This window comes from Crinia signifera, chromosome 19, assembly GCF_055691185.1.
Source record: "Crinia signifera chromosome 19, ASM5569118v1, whole genome shotgun sequence".
Lineage (NCBI taxonomy): Eukaryota > Metazoa > Chordata > Amphibia > Anura > Myobatrachidae > Crinia > Crinia signifera.
Genome location: NC_139226.1, coordinates 42918080 through 42937124, shown reverse-complemented (window position 1 = coordinate 42937124; position 19045 = coordinate 42918080). Strand labels below are relative to the sequence as shown.

General features: G+C 42.7%; 1 protein-coding gene and 1 long non-coding RNA gene across 2 annotated transcripts in view; both read left to right on the top strand.

Annotated features, from left to right (window-relative positions):
* LOC146042459 (carbonic anhydrase-related protein 10-like) overlaps positions 1-19045 on the top strand; it is a 276357-nt gene that overhangs the window by 121826 nt on the left and 135486 nt on the right. The gene's annotated exons all lie outside the window — the stretch shown is intronic.
* Positions 9157-17758, top strand: LOC146042462 (uncharacterized). The gene is made up of 2 exons (XR_014463879.1): positions 9157-9522; positions 17323-17758. It is a non-coding gene; the product is annotated as an uncharacterized LOC146042462 (long non-coding RNA).

Here is a 19045-nt window from a genome sequence, read left to right as displayed (position 1 = left end):
GTGCCATGCGATTCGATTCTGATTTGATCCCAATTAAATCCGATCGAATAGGGATTCGATAGCAAGGCAATCGCACTGTGTGTACACTCCTTAAGACAGGGATGGGGAACCTTCGGCCCTCCAGACGTTGTTAAACTACACATCCCAGAATGCCTTGCAACAGTTTTAGCATGGCCAAATAGCAAAACTGTACCAGGGCACGCTGGGATGTGTAGTTCAACAACAGCTGGAGGGACGAAGGTTTCCCATCCCTGCCTTAAGATGTGGCTTCTTAGAACGTGTTATTAGAAGAAATAAGTTGTGTGAAGAAGATTATATAAACCAACTTTGAAACACATTAGATTCAACATAGGCAAGAAAATACAGTACAGTCCTAATTATTTCAAGCTGTTCTGAGGGTAGTTGGGGGAGTAATATGTTATTGCGTAGATGTAATAAAATGTCATAAAGTTCCCACTATCCTCATTCCTGATTTACGTTTGACACCTCCAAGGTGTATTGCAGCCATGTAAATCATTTATACCTTGAAGCTGGAGAACAATTCTTTTTTTATTTATATTGCAAAACAATTTTTTATAAAATCTAAAATAGTCTGCACACACACACACACACACACACACACACACACAAAAACTCTAAATAGTTGACGATGTGTCTTCAATTTTAATAACTAACTAAACAATTAGTACAATAAGAAGACTTTATAATAGAACATTAAGGGGTCAATTCACTCGTAGTGATCCAAATTCGGCCCCTACCCCCAGGGCCGGTGTAAGGAACCCCAGTGCCCCACTGCTCCATCGGCAGGGGGGGGGATTCCGGGTGCGGGTGCCGCAGGGGGGGGGGGCGTTCTGCCGCCGCCGACCTGTTCCAGGGGGATGGGAGTTGATGTCGTATTGCTACATGGGGGGGGGGGGGGTCTGCGGCTGTATCCTGCATGTTTCAGGGGAGGGAGGGGGTTTGCGGCACCGCTCACCTGCACAGTGAAAGGGGAGGGAGGGTGGGGACTTTCCGGCGCCGATCACCAGACTCAACTGAGGTGGGGGGAGTGGCTTCTCCCAGTTGCCGTCCTCAACTGGCCGCCCCACGCAAATGCCTAAAGCTGCCTAGTGGTGGCAATGGGTGGGGTGTGTGCATGTGCAAACCCCCGACTACGAACGGCTGCAGCGACTTGCTCGCTCGCCAGGCTGTTCATAGAGGGGAGGGAGGGATGGGACCGATGGTGGCGCTGGGCCATGGGAACGCCCAACGTTTGAAAATGTTGGGCGTTTCCGAGGGTACGCAGACGGGCTGATGCCTGCTGGCGGTGAGTGGCTGACATCACATGACATTTGCCGCCTGCCCTGTCTTCATCATGGCGTCCGCAAATATAAGTCAGTTGAGACTGACTTATATTTGCGAAGGCAGGAGAAATCGTTCGATGGTAGGCGACCATCGAATGATTTCTCCTCTAGCAGCAGCGGCAAGCGAGGGTATGTATTTTGGCGGGGGCTGGATTCGGCAGGGTAGCCCTACAGGAGCTTCATAGTTTACCGAGCTGATAAGAATAACCCCTTCAATTACCGGTCTACTATTTTTGAAAAAGAGATCTCCTGCAGGTCCAATCTCTCATTATGCTATTGTTTTAGCCAGCGCACGACTATAATGTACTGTAGGAACCCCGCTGCCTGACATAGTCACATAATCTCTGTGAAAATGAATGTTAACAAAAAAAATTCCTCTGACTAAATATCCTCCGTGCGCTGAAAGATGAGTGACTTATGGGTATTCTCTGACAGCTGGAGAGGGCTGTGTGAGTGATGGACTTTAACAATTTTGAAACTGTCACGGAAGGTGATGAGGATATGAAATAAGAGGAGAAACAGAATGTGTAAAAAAAGAGGAAAGAAAAATAATAGGACTGAACAGAAAGCCGAACAGATGGGAGCAGCGCAGTAAAGCAGAAAGAGAAACACATTAATAACCCATGTATTACTCTGGGAACCTTAAATGTTCCTGGACCAATGCTTTCGGTAACCCTACAAGGGTTAAAACAAACGTGTCGTAGGCACATATGTCCGCTCATATGCAGAATTTGTCGTTACCAGAGATTTTAGCATTTGGTAGTTGCCACGGGGAAATAAAGTAGTATCTTTGCAACTAGCAATGAAAGTATATCCGATACATTATTAAAACTACAGTATAAAGGCGCAGCCTTCTGCTCAGGGATAAGCAAAAAGATGTCAAGGACATAAAAGCAGCCATAAAATACACAGCCTCCTATAAATAAGACACCACTGTAAAAGCCATTGCTTCTCAAGGGGACAACAATAACATTATGGACATCCGCTGGAAATGTCTAATGATTCTTAACAAACAAAAGAGAGGAATAGGAAACTGGCTTTTTATTATCTTTCTGGGTTTTTATTTTACATTGCCGTTTGTTATCTTGGTTGTTTTCATATAACGTTAAAGTGCACTCCAGTGTTTACGTAATAAGGGGTTTACTAATTAAATATATATTTCTTTTCTATAGATACGGTACTGTTACGTTACTGTACACTCTTGTTTGCAATTTGGCGCGAGCATATAGGACAATTTCTGCAATATCCATTTACAACCAACAATGAGGATTAAACAGACTTTGCCAGAGATCAGGAAACATCCTACTTTGCCAGATTGGTCCACTCTGTGTGAGGGCCCCGCCTCTTCCTCTAATGTAAAGGCCCCCATACATTAAGCCGACTTGTCCTGAGGAAAGTCTGACCCACCAGCTCCACCTTCAGCTCACAAGGGCTCAGTTATGATTTGGCATTGATGTGCCATTTTTACATGCAGAAGCGGGGGGGGGGGGGGGGCAGAAAATCTGCACTGTGGTGTGCCTTGAGGACCGTGGGTGGGAATGACTGCCCTACAATATACTAGGGCATGGAGGGAGAATAGAATAGTGTGCCTAGCACAGCAAGGCACCATGCCAGATGCATGGCAAGCGCAGCAAGCCTTGCGATGGGACGCAGCACACTAATACAGTATCCATGTCAACTTACACCAACATAGACACGAAAAATGTGAAAAAACCATGTCGACCTTCCAAATGTCGACATAATGTTGGTGTCAACCTTCCGACCTTGCCAACCTTAGACCTGTCGACCTATTTCATGTGTTGCCCTAAGCCATGTCGACCGTTAGGGGTCGACTTAATGTATGAAGTGTGGACATAGTGTGGACCCTATGACCCATACCCTTGGAGATAGGGTAAACAACAGAATGCCTACCAATAGATTGTCAGCATTTTTACTGCCGACATCCTGCAGGTTCTGATGGTTAGAATTCTAACTGTTTGGAATCAGTACCCAACCCTCAAAACATATCTTTTTAACTTTATTATTCACAGAAAATGGACAACAACAGGAAAACATACTTTTGTACTACAGTTACGTTATTACAATTACTGCTACTGCACATGTAAACAGGGATGTCTAATCGCTCACATCTCTCAAACGTAGCATTATCAGAATTTATACTTTTTATACTGATGTCGATATCAGGACAATATCAAAGCTGTTTTTTTTTTTTTTTCACTTTAGTTTTTCTTTCTTTTTTATGTGTGGATGACCCTGTTGTGTGAGAGAAGACTGTAATGGTTCTCTGTGTAGCTAGTATTCTCTCTCTCCACACAATTTTATCCTTGCTCATGTCACAACTGGGAGATTAGTGGTTTTGTACCGACAATGAGGACGCAGGCTTTTTGCACTGACTGAGCAAAGGGTACTGTTAGGACTCTCTTTATGGGAATCTTGTAACAGAAACTGAATGAAATTCCTGAACATATCAATAAAGTTGCTATTGATATATATATATAACATCAGCTCAGGAAAAATCAAATCCAGATCTCATGTAGTTTAACTATTTTCTCCTGGTTTACGAATATGTTCTTCTCACCCAAATGGTGAATTTCATTCATGATACACAAGTTTATCGATGATCAGTGATTTCCGATGTAATCACTGCAAATTCCTGAAGAAGCTCACTCATTTGTCTGACTACATTAAGAAGCAGAATTTTTGTTTTCTGAGTCCCATCATGCCCTGCCACAGTTTTTCTATAAGGGAATGCTAAAACTATGGCAAGTCATGCTGGGATGTGTAGTTTCCATACCTCCCAACTGTCACGATTCCGTCGGGACAGTCCCGATTTTCGGGTCCTGTCCCGACGTCCCACCCGCGGCAGGCATTGTCCCGCTGCGGGGGGTGGCAGTTGGGAGACCCCCCAATGTAGTAGAATAGACGCTGTGCGCATGCGCACAGCGTCTATTCTCGTATGAAAATGAGGTTGCGGCTAATTAGCATAAGCCGCGCCCTCATTTGCATACGCCCCGCCCCCTTTTCGGGCGCTCGCACGGCCAAGCCGCGCGAGTGTCCCTATTTCCTCCGGACGGAAGTTGGGAGGTATGAGTTTCACAACAGCTGGAGGGCCATAGTTTGGACATGCCTAATGTAAGGCCACCACACAGCAAACTGGGACATCTGAGAGCTGAGTTCTACAAACATTGACCAGAAACTATTGACAAACTGAAGGCAGTGATAAAATCCTATTCAAAGCTAAGTGAAAATAAACAATTGCATGTACATTTTAATTATGTACTAAAATTTTGAATAGCAGTATCCATATTTTTTATATTAACCTTGGAAATCTCTGGGTTATGATTTTTTTCTTCACCCTGTATATGTAAAAACATCTGTGAATGCTGCATTAAGGATCACATTTAAATGCTAATATTTACCTGCTTCACAAATTATACAGCAGTAATTACCAGCCAATCAAAATGACAGGACAACATAACAGTGTAAGCATCGGCGACCCAAAAGGAGCAATACTTGAATTGCTTCGTCTGCACCATCTAGTGGCTACTGGCACCAAAAACACTTGAATTCCCCCTAGAGAGGTAAGGAGCAGCATTCACCTTTTATGATATAGGTTAGGGATGTACTAAAAGGATGATCACAAAAAGGGATGATCGGGATGATTGCCTGAAGTTCCTATTCGCACCTCTAGATGTCACAATTTTTTTTACTTCAACTGAGAATTTACAAAATTCAGCAAGCACATTAAGCTTTTAAATTATATATTTATATTAAAGAAAAAAGATACAGTATTTATTTAGCATATGCATTGGTTTATAACAACAAGGCAATATAATTAAATAAGGAAACCAGCATTTGAATATCAAGATTGAGTCCTGGACCCGTTTTCTATACGTTTCCAGAGGGGCGATGGCGATGTATTTGTTATTTAGGTGGGATGATCAGGTTTTTATCCCAGAAATCTATACCTGGGACTGTTTTCTATGAGTTTCCAGTGGGATTATTGCTATATCTTATTTATTTATGTGGGATGATCAGGTTTTTATCGCAGATATGTATACCTGGGACTGTTTTCTATGAGTTTCCAGTGGGATTATTGCGATATCTTATTTATTTATGTGGGATGATCAGGTTTTTATCGCAGATATGTATACCTGGGACTGTTTTCTATGAGTTTCCAGTGGGATTATTGCTATATCTTATTTATTTACGTGGGATGATCAGGTTTTATCGCAGATATGTATACCTGGGACTGTTTTCTATGTGTTTCCAGTGGGACGATGGCGATACCTTTTTTATTTAGGTGGGATGATCAGGTTTTTATTGCAGATATGTATACCTGGGACTGTTTTCTATGCGTTTCCAGTGGGACGATGGAGATAACTTTTTTATTTATGTGGGATGATCAGGTTTTTATAGCAGATGTGTGCACCTGGGACTGTTTTCTATGCGTTTCCAGCGGGATTATTGCTATATCTTATTTATTTACGTGGGATGATCAGGTTTTTATCGCAGATATAATTACCTGGGACTGTTTTCGTTATGTTTTCAGTGGGATGATGGCGATATCTTTCATGTTTACATGGGATGTACGGGTTTTTATCGCAGATATGTGTACCTGGGACTGTTTTCTATGCGTTTCCAGTGGGGTTATTGCTATATCTTATTTATTTACGTGGGATGATCAGGTTTTTATCGCAGATATATATACCTGGGACTGTTATCGTTATGTTTTCAGTGGGATGATGGCGATATCTTTCGTGTTTAGATGGGATGATCAGGTTTTTAATCACAGATATGTATACCTGAGACTGTTTTCTATGCGTTTCCAGTGGGACAATGGCAATACCTTTTTTATTTACGTGGGATGATCAGGTTTTTATCGCATATATGTATACCTGGGACTGTTTTCTATGCGTTTCCAGTGGGACGATGGCGATACCTTTTTTATTTATGTGGGATGATCAGGTTTTTATCTCAGATATGTATACCTGGGACTGTTTTCTATGCGTTTCCAGTGGGACGATGGCGATACCTTTTTAATTTACGTGGGATGATCAGGTTTTTATCGCAGATACAGTATGTATACCTGGGACTGTTTTCTATGCGTTTCCAGTGGGACGATGGCGATATCTTTTTTATTTCCGTGGGATCATCAGGTTTTTATCCCAGAAATCTATACCTGGGACTGTTTTCTATGCATTTCCAGTAGGATTATTGCTATATCTTTTTTATTTAGGTGGGATGATCAGGTTTTTATCGCAGATATGTATACCTGGGACTGTTTTCGTTATGTTTTCAGTGGGATGAGGGCGATACCTTTTTAATTTATGTGGGATGATCAGGTTTTTATCGCAAATATGTATACCTGGGACTGTTTTCTATGCGTTTCCAGTGGGACGATGGAGATACCTTTTTTATTTACGTGGGATGATCAGGTTTTTATTGCAGATATGTATACCTGGGACTGTTTTCTATGCGTTTCCATTGGGACGATGGCAATACCTTTTTTATTTACGTGGGATGATCAGATTTTTATCGCAGATATGTATACCTGGGACTGTTTTCTATGCGTTTCCAGTGGGACGATGGCTATACCTTTTTTATTTAGGAGGGATGATCAGGTTTTTATCGCAGATATGTTAACCTGGGACTGTTTTGTATGCGTTTCCAGTGGGATGATGGCGATATCGTTTTTATATACGTGGGATGATCAGGTTTTTATCGCAGATATGTATACCTGGGACTGTTTTCTATGCGTTTCCAGTGGGGCGATAGCAATACCTTTTTTATTTACGTGGGATGATCAGGTTTTTATCGCAGATATATATACCTGGGACTGTTTTCGTTATGTTTACAGTGGGATGATGGCGATATCTTTCGTGTTTACGTGGAATGATCAGGTTTTTATCGCAGATATGTTAACCTGGGACTGTTTTGTATGCGTTTCCAGTGGGATGATGGCGATATCGTTCTTATTTACGTGGGATGATCAGGTTTTTATCACAGATATGTATACCTGGGACTGTTTTCTATGCGTTTCCAGTGGGACGATGGCGATACCTTTTTTTATTTAGGTGGGATGATCAGGTTATTTAATTGCAGATATGTGTACCTGGGACTGTTTTCTATGCGTTTCTAGTGGGATTATTGCTACTGTATATCTTTTGTATTTAGGTGGGATGATCAGGATTTTATCACAGATATGTATACCTGGGACTGTTTTCTATGCGTTTCCAGTGGGACGATGCCGATACCTTTTTTATTTAAGTGGGATGATCGGGTTTTTATCGCAGATATGTATACCTGGGACTGTTTTCTATGCGGTTCCAGTGGGACGATGGCGATACCTTTTTTATTTACATGGGATGATCAGGTTTTTATCGCAGATATATATACCTGGGACTGTTTTCGTTATGTTTTCAGTGGGATGATGGCGATATCTTTCTTGTTTACGTGGGATGATCAGGTTTTTATCGCAGATATGTTAACCTGGGACTGTTTTCTATGCGTTTCCAGTGGGATGATGGCGATATCGTTCTTATTTACGTGGGATGATCAGGTTTTTATCACAGATATGTATACCTGGGACTGTTTTCTATGTGTTTCCAGTGGGACGATAGCGACACCTTTTTTATTTAGGTGGGATGATCAGGTTTTTATTGCAGATATGTACACCTGGGACTGTTTTCTATGCGTTTCCAGCAGGATTATTGCTATATTTTATTTATTTACGTGGGATGATCAGGTTTTTATCGCAGATATATATACCTGGGACTGTTTTCGTTATGTTTTCAGTGGGATGATGGCGATTTCTTTCGTGTTTAGATGGGATGATCAGGTTTTATCGCATATATGTTAACCTGGGACTGTTTTCTATGCGTTTCCAGTGGGACGATGGCGATACCTTTTTTATTTACGTGGGATGATCAGGTTTTTATCGCATATATGTATACCTGGGACTGTTTTCTATGCGTTTCCAGTGGGACGATGGCGATACCTTTTTTATTTACGTGGGATGATCAGGTTTTTATCTCAGATATGTATACCTGGGACTGTTTTCTATGCGTTTCCAGTGGGACGATGGCGATACCTTTTTAATTTACGTGGGATGACCAGGTTTTTATCGCAGATATGTATACCTGGGACTGTTTTCTATGCGTTTCCAGTGGGACGATGGCGATACCTTTTTTATTGACATGGGATGATCAGGTTTTTATCGCAGATATGTATATCATCAGTAAATGCAAAAGCGTCCTGCTTACTGTATGTATACAAATCTAATAATAGTATATATATATATATATATATATATATATCATATATTTAGCTACATCTGTCAATCACTCTGTGAGTGTGTGCATAACGCTGGGCGGAGTTTTACACACACTCACAGAGTGAACAGGCCACCCGGACATAGAGGAAAATACATACAATGTGTGCACAGAACAATGGCTATATACATGTGCCCACACAATATAGCTACAGCAGGGCACAAAAGAAAACGTCAATATATGTTTTCATTATCCCCGAAGTAGCTGGACAGAGCTCCATGACATCATCACAGAGACAAGGGGAGGTGTTATCTCTCACCGAACAAGGACCTGCCTCTAGGTACCGGACACACCCCCATACCCACAACATCGGACACCCCTCTCCTTTGCCGGTGCGACTTCACTGCAGGGGCTAGCCGCTAGCCGCACGCAGCTCACTCCTGTCACTGTACCAGCACTGCACATAAATCCAACAGGGACTAGCGCCCACACTCCAAGACGCTGGAAGTGGGAGGAGACTCTCACACGCTACTCTCCGCCCACATAACCATATGCTGGCAGTGGCTGGAGCGCTTAGACACGCTACTCTCCCCCATTACAACCAGACACAGCCTATGGGAGGAGGTGTTCGGCCTCTGTACTCTCCGCCCACACATCCATACACTGCCAGTGGGCGGAGCCTGTCAGACACACTACTCTATGCCCCCACACACCCAGACGCTGGCTGTGGGAGGAGCCACTCGGCCACACTACTGATCTCCTGCGCTGCTACTACAAGTGAGGAGTTTCTGTACTGCCTTATGTATGTGCTGCTGAGGAGGGAACCAAGCCCAGAAACACACACAGTAACACTGCCCCCTGTCCACAATGGCTGCTTCCTGTGAGAGCAGAAAAAAGAGGTGCAGGTAGGTGTGCACCTGCGGACACTGACTGTTTTAACATGCTCCCTACTGCAGTTACCAACTAGCATCACATATCCTTAGACCCCCCCCCCCAACCCAGCACCACCACAACTGCCTGTGACTCACCCTGTGCACCCCTGCACCTAACCACTTCACAGCACACACACGCTATACCCGCACCTGCAACTGCCCCACCCACATCAATCCCAAGCACACTACCCCACATACGGTACTCTCGCACCTGACCCTCACCCACCCATGCCACCGCAACACACACCTGCAACACCACCGCACCTGTACCTCCACCACACACAGCACACCCACATCCACTTGCTAAAAAAATGACTACTACCCCTCCCCCACCCACATTACACCCACACCTGCACCTCCCCAACACATGGCACTCCAAAGTCAACACCATCCAATCCTTGGAAAAATAGGACTGGCAGCACTTTGGGGTGCCTGTCGGGAGTTGTTTAACCAGCAGCCGTTCTGTTCAAGGATTAGTTAGTCCCGTATCAATATACAAAAACACAAGAAGAATTTGAACAGCGCATATGTTTTGAGAATCTATGAATATAAAAATATTTAATAAACGATTGGATGGTCTCTTACAAATGTATTCAACAACCAATAAAACAATAATATAAAACCAATCTGGTAAAATGTATTATATTTAAAAGCAATCAAAGGGAATCACCCTTTAAATGGCAGGTACTGTATATCGGAGAGTCCGTTCCTATAATACCCCTAGAGATACATATGGTATGAAATAGTTACCACCCTTGATCGGGTATGTGAGTCCTCCACTGAATGTCCACAGGTCGGCCCAAGATTGGCTCAAATCACGACATTGCTTTGTATGGTCCTTGGATGGTCTCCAAGGTAGCTCATAGATGGAATGTTACCCAAAGCTTTTCCCAAGAAGAGATGTAGGGCGAGTGGGGTCTTTGGTAACGGCAATATATTTGTAAATCCAGGGGTTTGTTCGGACTGCGATCCGGAATGAAGGGCATTAAATGGGGGTTTCCAAGCAGCTCCCAGCATCTCAGCATCTCTTCTTGGGAAAAGCTTTGGGTAACATTCCATCTATGAGCGACCCTGGAGACCATCCAAGGACCACACAAAGCAATGTCGGTGATTTGAGCCAATCTTGGGCCGACCTGTGGACATTCAGTGGAGGACTCACATACCCGATCAAGGGTGGTAACTATTTCATACCATATGTATCTCTAGCGGTATTATAGGAACGGACTCTCCGATATACAGTACCTGCCATTTAAAGGGGGATTCCCTTTGATATAATCCATTTTACAAGATTGGTTTTATATTATTGTTTTATTGGTTGTTGAATACATTTTATAAGAGACCATCCAATCGTTTATTAAATATTTTTATATTCATAGATTCTCAGAACATATGCGCTGTTCAAATTCTTCTTGTGTTTTTGACCATCCAATCCTTCATTACATTAGAAACATACTTCACACAATACAAGGGTTCACATAGTAAGGGGGCACAGCCCCTTACGATGGTGTGAAGAGCGCCCGTAGGGTGCGATGAATCACCTAGTATACATATGTAGCAACTGTACCCTCCTAGAGACTATTTAATTGTATGGAGATAAATAATGACGGGGAAACTGAACTTTTTTTTATAGTTTGTCAATTGCAAATCAATTGATGAATACAGCTGAGAACAGCAGGAAAAAGAGACTGTGAAGGCAAATAGTGAACATTTATATAGTGTAGATAACAGAAAAACAAAGCTTGTTAGACCCACTGAGTAGTCTCTCTTTGCTGTGAATACAAGAATTCTCCCATTAAAATTTCCAGTTAAGTGTACATGAGTAACACATAGGGAGTAAGAAAAAAGTATTGGATTGCAGCTCAGTTCTAAGTAACTAGCAGCGACTAGGGATGGCCATCGGTGCCACTGCCATCAATGGTGTTTGATTGATTGGCTTGTGGGCCAATCAAAACACGGGGGCAGGGCTTCGTGGGTGTCGGGGGGGGGGGGGGGAAGCAGAGCTATGCTCAGTGTCCCAGCACTTTGGAAAAAAAAAAAGCAAAACATAATTTTCTATTCGTTTTGCTATTCCATCAATGGAGGGAAACCATCTGGTTCTCCCCCATCAATGGCAAAAGTATCGACCATAAACCATCAATGATTTCGAATCATCGATGGTCGATGGCCATCCATAGACTAAACTGAATAATTACAATTATCAGTGTGTTTATTTGAGGTTTAGGTTTTATAAGCCAATTTATCATCTGAGGATGCATATGTGCTATGATAATTTCACCACATGCAGGGAAAGAGCTTGCGAGAAAGTCCCTGCGATGCAATGCTGCAGCAAAATTGAGTTATTTATCCTCAAGAGTTGGGCTGGCCCACAGCAATACAGGGGAATCCCCCTTTGGGACCCACTGCCAGGAGCCTCATCCCCACCTCTAAGGATTAGATCCCAGACTCCTTAATGGAATTGGCCCTGGGGAAAATTGGGAATCATACCAAGGCCGTATGGACAGAGATAGTTGGAAACCAACAAATAAGAGAGATGAAGCCCTCCTTTTAGAACAAATAAAGAACAGTAGAGAGTGTCATGGAGAAGCAAGGTAGGCAAACAGAATACTGGCATGTATAAAATGGGATTGGAAACTAGGAATGAAAATGTAATCATTCCACTCTACAAGGCACTGGTTAGATCGCATCTGGAATTTGGAGTGCAATTCTGGGCTCCACACTACAAAAATGACATGGCAGAACTTGGAAAATGTTCAGAGAAGGGAAACCAAGCTAATAAAAGGGATGGAGTCTTTAAGGTACAAGGATAGATTAGCCAGATTGGGAATGTTTACACTGGAAAAGAGATTACCGGTAAGAGGAGACATGGTTAACATGTACAGTACAAATATATCAGGGGCCAATATAATGAACTATTAGGCACCCTCTTCACTTTGAGGTCAGACTCGAGGAAAAAAGATTCTGTACCCTAAAAGAACAGGCCATACCCTTAAAAGAAAAGTTTTTTTTACAGTCAGGGCAGTAAGGGTCCTGAACTCTCTACCAGAAGAGGTGGAGGATGTGATGACCATGGACGCCGACAGGTCGGCTGGGCCCCGGTAGATTGGAAGGTTTGGCCACCGAGTGGGTGAAAAAATAAATAAATGAGGGAGAGCAAGGACAGATTGCTGCTCAGTGTGTGCTGAGCTTGGGAGAGAGGCTGTGCTGCGGGGGCAGCCTGTCATCTCTCTCCCCAGTGCCTGACTCCCTGCACTGTGTGTTGGGGGGGGGGGAGCGGAACCCGGGACCCTCAGCAGACTCAGGTCCAGGTAAAAAGTATCCTCCCCTCCCTTTCAACACCACTAGTGATGGCAGATATATTGAACACTTTTAAAATAAGGTTACATAAACATTAATTGGAAATAAAAACATTATGGGGTACAACCTATAACCATGATTGATTAATGTTAAAACAAAGTAAATATTTCAAAGAGGGAACAACAAATCTAGCTCAAAGGTTGAACTTGATGGACCTACGTCTTTTTTCAACCTCAACAGCTATGTTACTTTGGGGCAGATGCATTAAGCCTGGCAAAGAGATAAACTGGAGATAAAGTGGAAGAAGATAACACACCAGCCAATTAATGGTCTTATAAATATGGCAGTTGGGAGTTGATTGGCTGGTGCGTTATCTCCTTCCACTTTATCTATCTTTGCCAGGCTTAAAATGTACATCTGCCCCTATATTACTTGCACAGTACTATAGTGTATTTTCTACAGTACAACTCCAGGCCATGCAGTAATTACAGCCACTCTGCTCCCAACTGCCAATTTAAAGACTGGGGGTTGAAAAATGACGGTTATCACTTAACAGACTTAATACATCTGCCCAACTAACAAACAGTATATCAAGTCAAAAAGCCAGTGGAATCAGTAGAAAAGAAAAATGACAAAGCAAAGCTTGAATAGTTTCTAGTCATAATACCTACAGACTGACAGCAAACCACATTGTGTATGTTGATGAATTTTCCTCATTAAAAATGATGACAGCAGCAACCTCTGAGGAGCAGATGCCAGTTTGTGTGAGGGAACTGAAAGAAACAGAAAAATGTGACTGAAGGAAACAGAACAACCTGTTAACCATGTACTGTAACTGAACCCACAACCTCTATTCAGCAACCAGAAATCTAAGAGGACCACTGTGTAGGTCAAGGATTAGAAAAGTGCAGTATAACAGCAAATTGATATCTTGCATGAAAATAAAACTGTTGTATAAAGGTCATAAATCAATAACGTACTGTAAAGGAACATTTAAAATAAAATAGAATGCAATTGGAGAAGCAGTACGTTTTAAAGCTAAACTACAGTAAATTGAAGAGAAAAAATGTGGTCGTGACCGTGTTTAAATTGTTGCTCCAATGTTAAAATGTGTGAAAAATATTATATATCACATATACAATAGAGAAGGAATGAAAATGACAAACCTGTCAGTGGTGTAGCTAGGTGCCACAGTGCCCGGAGCAAGGGAATGTTTCGCGCCCCATCCCCCGATTTGTAGTAGGCGGGGCTCTTGCGCTGTGAAAAGGGGGCACGGCCTAACATTTACACCCCACACCGTAATGCCCATTGCACATTTTAGCAAACTTTGTAATACCCATTACACATAAAGCCACATGCCGTAATACCAATTACACATAAGGCCACACATGATGCCCATTATCTACTATATAACATACCATAATGCCCATTACATACTATATCACTGACCGTAATGCCTATTACACATCTGACACATAAGTGCCACTTACCTACATGCTCATTGCTAGGAACTTCATGCTCTATGCCAGGGGCTTCATGCTCGATGCCAAGGGGCTCCATGCTCATTGCCAAGGGAGACTGAAATTGCTCGTTGTCAAGGGGAACTGAAATTGCTCTTTGCCAAGGGAGACTGAAATTGCTCTTTGCCAAGGGAGACTGAAATTGCTCGTTGTCAGGGGGAACTGAAATTGGTCGTTGTGAAGGGGAACTGAAATTGCTCTTTGCCAAGGGAAACTGAAATTGCTCTTTGCCAAGGGAGACTGAAATTGCTCAATGCCATGGGGGACTGAAATTGCTCATTGCCAAGGGGAACTGAAATTGCTTGTTGCCAAGGGGAACTGAAATTGCTCTTGCCAAGGGAGACTAATATTGCTCTTGCCAAGGGGAACTTAAATTGCTCATTGCCAATGGGGACTGAAATTGCTTGTTGCCAAGGGGGAATGCAGCCCGCTCCCCCACCTGCCCAGCTCTCCAGCTCCCCACTGTGCCCGGCTGAGCCAGAGCTCCCGCTGGACCGCTAGCCAGAATGGGGGGGACAGGGTTCAGCTTAAGTGGTGAGTATTAGGTCTAAGCATTAGTGTGTAGGGTTAGAGACAGGCTGCGGCAGGGGGGGGGGGTAGCCTGCTGAAAATTTAGGGTTAAGTTTTTGGGGGGGCAGTAGGAGGATAAGTATTTTGGGATGCCAGCTACCTAGGGAGAAAGGGGAAAGGGAGAGAGACTGTAGAATAGGAAATAGATCAGTCAGATCCGTGCAGGCTTCAGTGATTAAAAAATATAAAATTAAATAAATAAATGAAAAAAATCAGCGTGGGGTCCCCCCCACAGCCGTAACCAGCACCAGGCTGAAAGAGCCGGGCCGGTAATAAAAAAAAGTCAGGAAACCCGACAAGTAGGGGTTCCTCGATTTTTTACAACCAGCCCCAGGCTTCAGGTCCGGGGCTGGTTCCCAAAATACGGGGGACAAAATGACTAGGGGTCCCCAGTATCTTAAGAACCAGCCCCAGACCAAACCAGCCAGCAGGGTAATGTCACAGCCGCGGGACACTTATTATATAAGTTCCCGTGTCCAAAACATCACCCTACTGACCAGTCAGCCTGGCCAGGGGCCCTGGGGGAGTGGGGATCCCCCCAATAAAGGGTCCCCCCCCCTCCAGGACTTACCTGACCAGGCTGAAGCTTGGTGCTGTCCCCGATGGCCCTGGAGCGGTGGCCACCGGGCTGATTGAGTGTAAAAAAATAGAATAAAAAACTATTGTTTTTAACTGTGGAACTATGAGTCCCAGCAAGCCTCCCCCGCAAGCTGGGACTTGGAGAACCACAAGTCCCAGCGTGCGGGGCATTAAAGGGCCCGCTGGCACTTGTAGTTCCATAGTAAAAAAATAGTGAAATAAACACACACTGACACACAAAAAAAAACAACTTTAATACATCCAAAGCCCATACATACTGATACTTACCTATCTTGAGACCGTAGGTAGGTCCCTGGGTCTTGGTCCGGTGCCTTGTCCTGGTCTGGATCCATGTCGGTATTCGGCTCCTTGTCGATGTCCATGTCAGCGCCGTCTGTCGGCGTCCATCCGGGTCCGAAGAAATCCATGGGGGACCTGTAGAAGGAAATCCAACTCACCCAGGTCCTCCTGTGAAGATCTGTCGTCTTGAACCGACGTAGTCCTAATCTTCTGTCACCTTCTGTGACATGCTGGCGACTCCAGCAGCTCCCCGCATCGGACTGTGAGAGGCGCAGAGATCTTTCATCTTCCGCACCTCCCCACTGAATGATTCTATTGGCCGCTAGGCGGCCAATCAGGAGCTGAGAAAGTTGGTAGTGCTGAAGTTTCACCTATCTGCCATTGTTACACTGATTAATGGTGCTGAGCATCGGGAGCCAAGGCACACTGACTGCACAAGTGTGCAGTGCATTACTTGGAATTGACTAAGACCCATGAGATTTTGCACAAAAGGTCAGAGGCTGAGAGGCATGTGCTGAGCTCTGCTTGGGTAGCACTCCTCACCAGCTTTATCATGGCGGTGCCTCTAGGAAATCCCAGATCCAGGGGTCCAATATACAACCAAGGTGGCGGCACTCAACTTCAATAAGTCAATACAGAGTCTGCATAAGTGGTCGACATTTCGAAGCCAATTTAATAATGTTGCTTCTTCGTATGTCCTGATGAAGAAGCAACATTATTAAATTGGCTTTGAAACGTCGACCACTTATGCCGACTCTGTATTGACTTATTGAAGTTGAGTGCCACTGTCTTGGTTGTATATATATATATATATATATATATATATAACACCCCCTCAGCAGTTACCTATTGACCAAGTTTATACTGCCTTTACTCTGTGTTTTGACAGTGTAATATTCTCCCGTGCAGTTTGCAGCCAGTAATGACAGGTGGGAGGTGGCCCCCCTGTCTAAAGTGACCCGGGCCCCACAAAGGCTTAATCCGGCCCTGATCCAAAAGCAACAATGCAAATTTCGCAGCGTTGCTTATGGACCCAAATAACCCCCATCGTCTGCAGGCTGCCTACTTTTCTTTTTCCTATCTCATCCATGGCTGGTGTTCTCTACCTATTAGCATGGGTGGGAAGTCACTGTTAGTGTTCAGAGACAATTGTAAGGGCAATCCTGCTATTTTTTTTATGCAATTGAATTAGAGGCCTCCTGTCTAATAAACTCCGAGGTGGTTCCAGCAATGTAACCAGCACAATTTCATGTTGCGAACTGCAGCTGTTTGATATATTCTTTAACAGTGTGCGTCCTGCTTGTAATGAATCTGCGTGTTGCTAAGCAGAGGCATATGAAACTGAAGCATAGATAGCACTGTGTACACTGGGTGCACAGAGAGCTACATCCTTATTCAGACTGGCTAAAATATATCAGATTGTTAGTTCTGCCCATTCACGTAAAACTTTATGTGAATCTGCTACAGAGACTATAGATGTGTTTGACTTGTCCAACAATCCTCATTACAGGCTCCAGGATCCCACAGTAATGCTGAAAGAATGTATTTTCACCCACTAAAACCCCCGAAACAAATAAAACAAAATCTCCCTTCAACATGAACATCACTTACCATCACTCAATAATTTGCAGCAGGATGCCTGGCTAATCCAGTCTACCCGAAGCCACTCAAGAATAATCGATCCAGTCTTGAAACAGTTAAAATGTTTTTTTTCGAGCTGCAATTCTAGAACGGTTTCCTATCTGTATTCTACGCGGCATGGTTATATGTGTAATGCCAGCCACTGTAAATCTAAATCCCTGAATCTATTAACTAATATTATCTAGCGATCAGATTATACATCCATCCAAACAAATAATAAATGTAAATAACTATAACTTGAATCTGATTATCCGATTGCAAAATGTTCAGCTTTATTACATTACGAAGATTAAACATTTATTGCCGGCTCAGAGCTGTCTTTTTGCTTTTACAAAAATTTTTTTTTTACATTATTTTATTGATTATAGCATTCATTTGCATTTAATAAATGCTGAGTTCGCAAAAGATGCTACTTTGTTGCAGATATGTTTGATGTATATTTATTTCCACGTTTATTGAACAAATTTATTATTTAGAATCAATCACAGCAATTTGACTTATAAAATTCATTATTTTTCTTTAATTTAAGCTTTGAATGAAGCTTCATTTTGAGGATTATATTTCAATGACATATACTTATGATTGATCTTCAAATACTGCTTTGCTTTTATTAATGACCTATAAGTTGAGGTATTGATTTTGTCTTGTATAACTTTTTTGTTTAGAACTTTCTAATGATACGATTGATCACAAGTGGTAGCTCCATTGTGTAAGCTGATTGAAGTCTGCACACAGACAATGGAGATGATGACCATGTGTGATATTGTCATCACAGCTTGCCGATGTACTGTGTATCTACTCTTTGAGTAATTTAATTTTTTCATTTTCTTCACTTGAAACATCCACTACCAACACTTTTTCTCAATCTGGGACCAGTTTACCATTCATTAACTAAACTAGTTAAAAGTCTGTCAAAATGACGGTTTTTGCAGTCAATAGCGGTACTTCACCTCATAGAGGTAAGGAGCAGTTAGTCAGTATGTATATATTGATTAAGACTTATGACTACATGTCGTCCATATATATATATATATATATATATATATATATATATATATATATATATGTAGAAATCAGACCGGCACTCTACCTGAGTAAATGCAATCACCTGGGTGCCCCCTGGAACACTGATGTAGGACTCCGTATTGAACAGGCAGCGGCACTCCACAGGATTTATCAAAAGCAATCAATTTTAATGTCAAGACCGACGTTTCGGGGCCATAACAGAAACCCATTCTTCAAGGTGTACAGACCTTAAAGAAGAGGTTTCTGTTATGGCCCTGAAATGTCAGTTTTGACATTAAAATTTGTTTGCTTTTGATATTTCCTGTGGAGTGCCGCTGCTTGTTCAATACAGAGTCATATTATATATATGTATACTGTATATATATATATATATATATATATATATATATACTATGTACTCGATATTTAAGAAATGTGTTGGCCAACTGATTGACTCTGAATTATGGCTGTCAATACTAGTGTCTTCAAAAAGGAGATATTCTATCTAATATGTAAGGAGTAGAACCTAGATGCCACTAACTAGGCATGTCACTACCAGGTTAGAAAGAGGCCAAGGTTCTTCATCA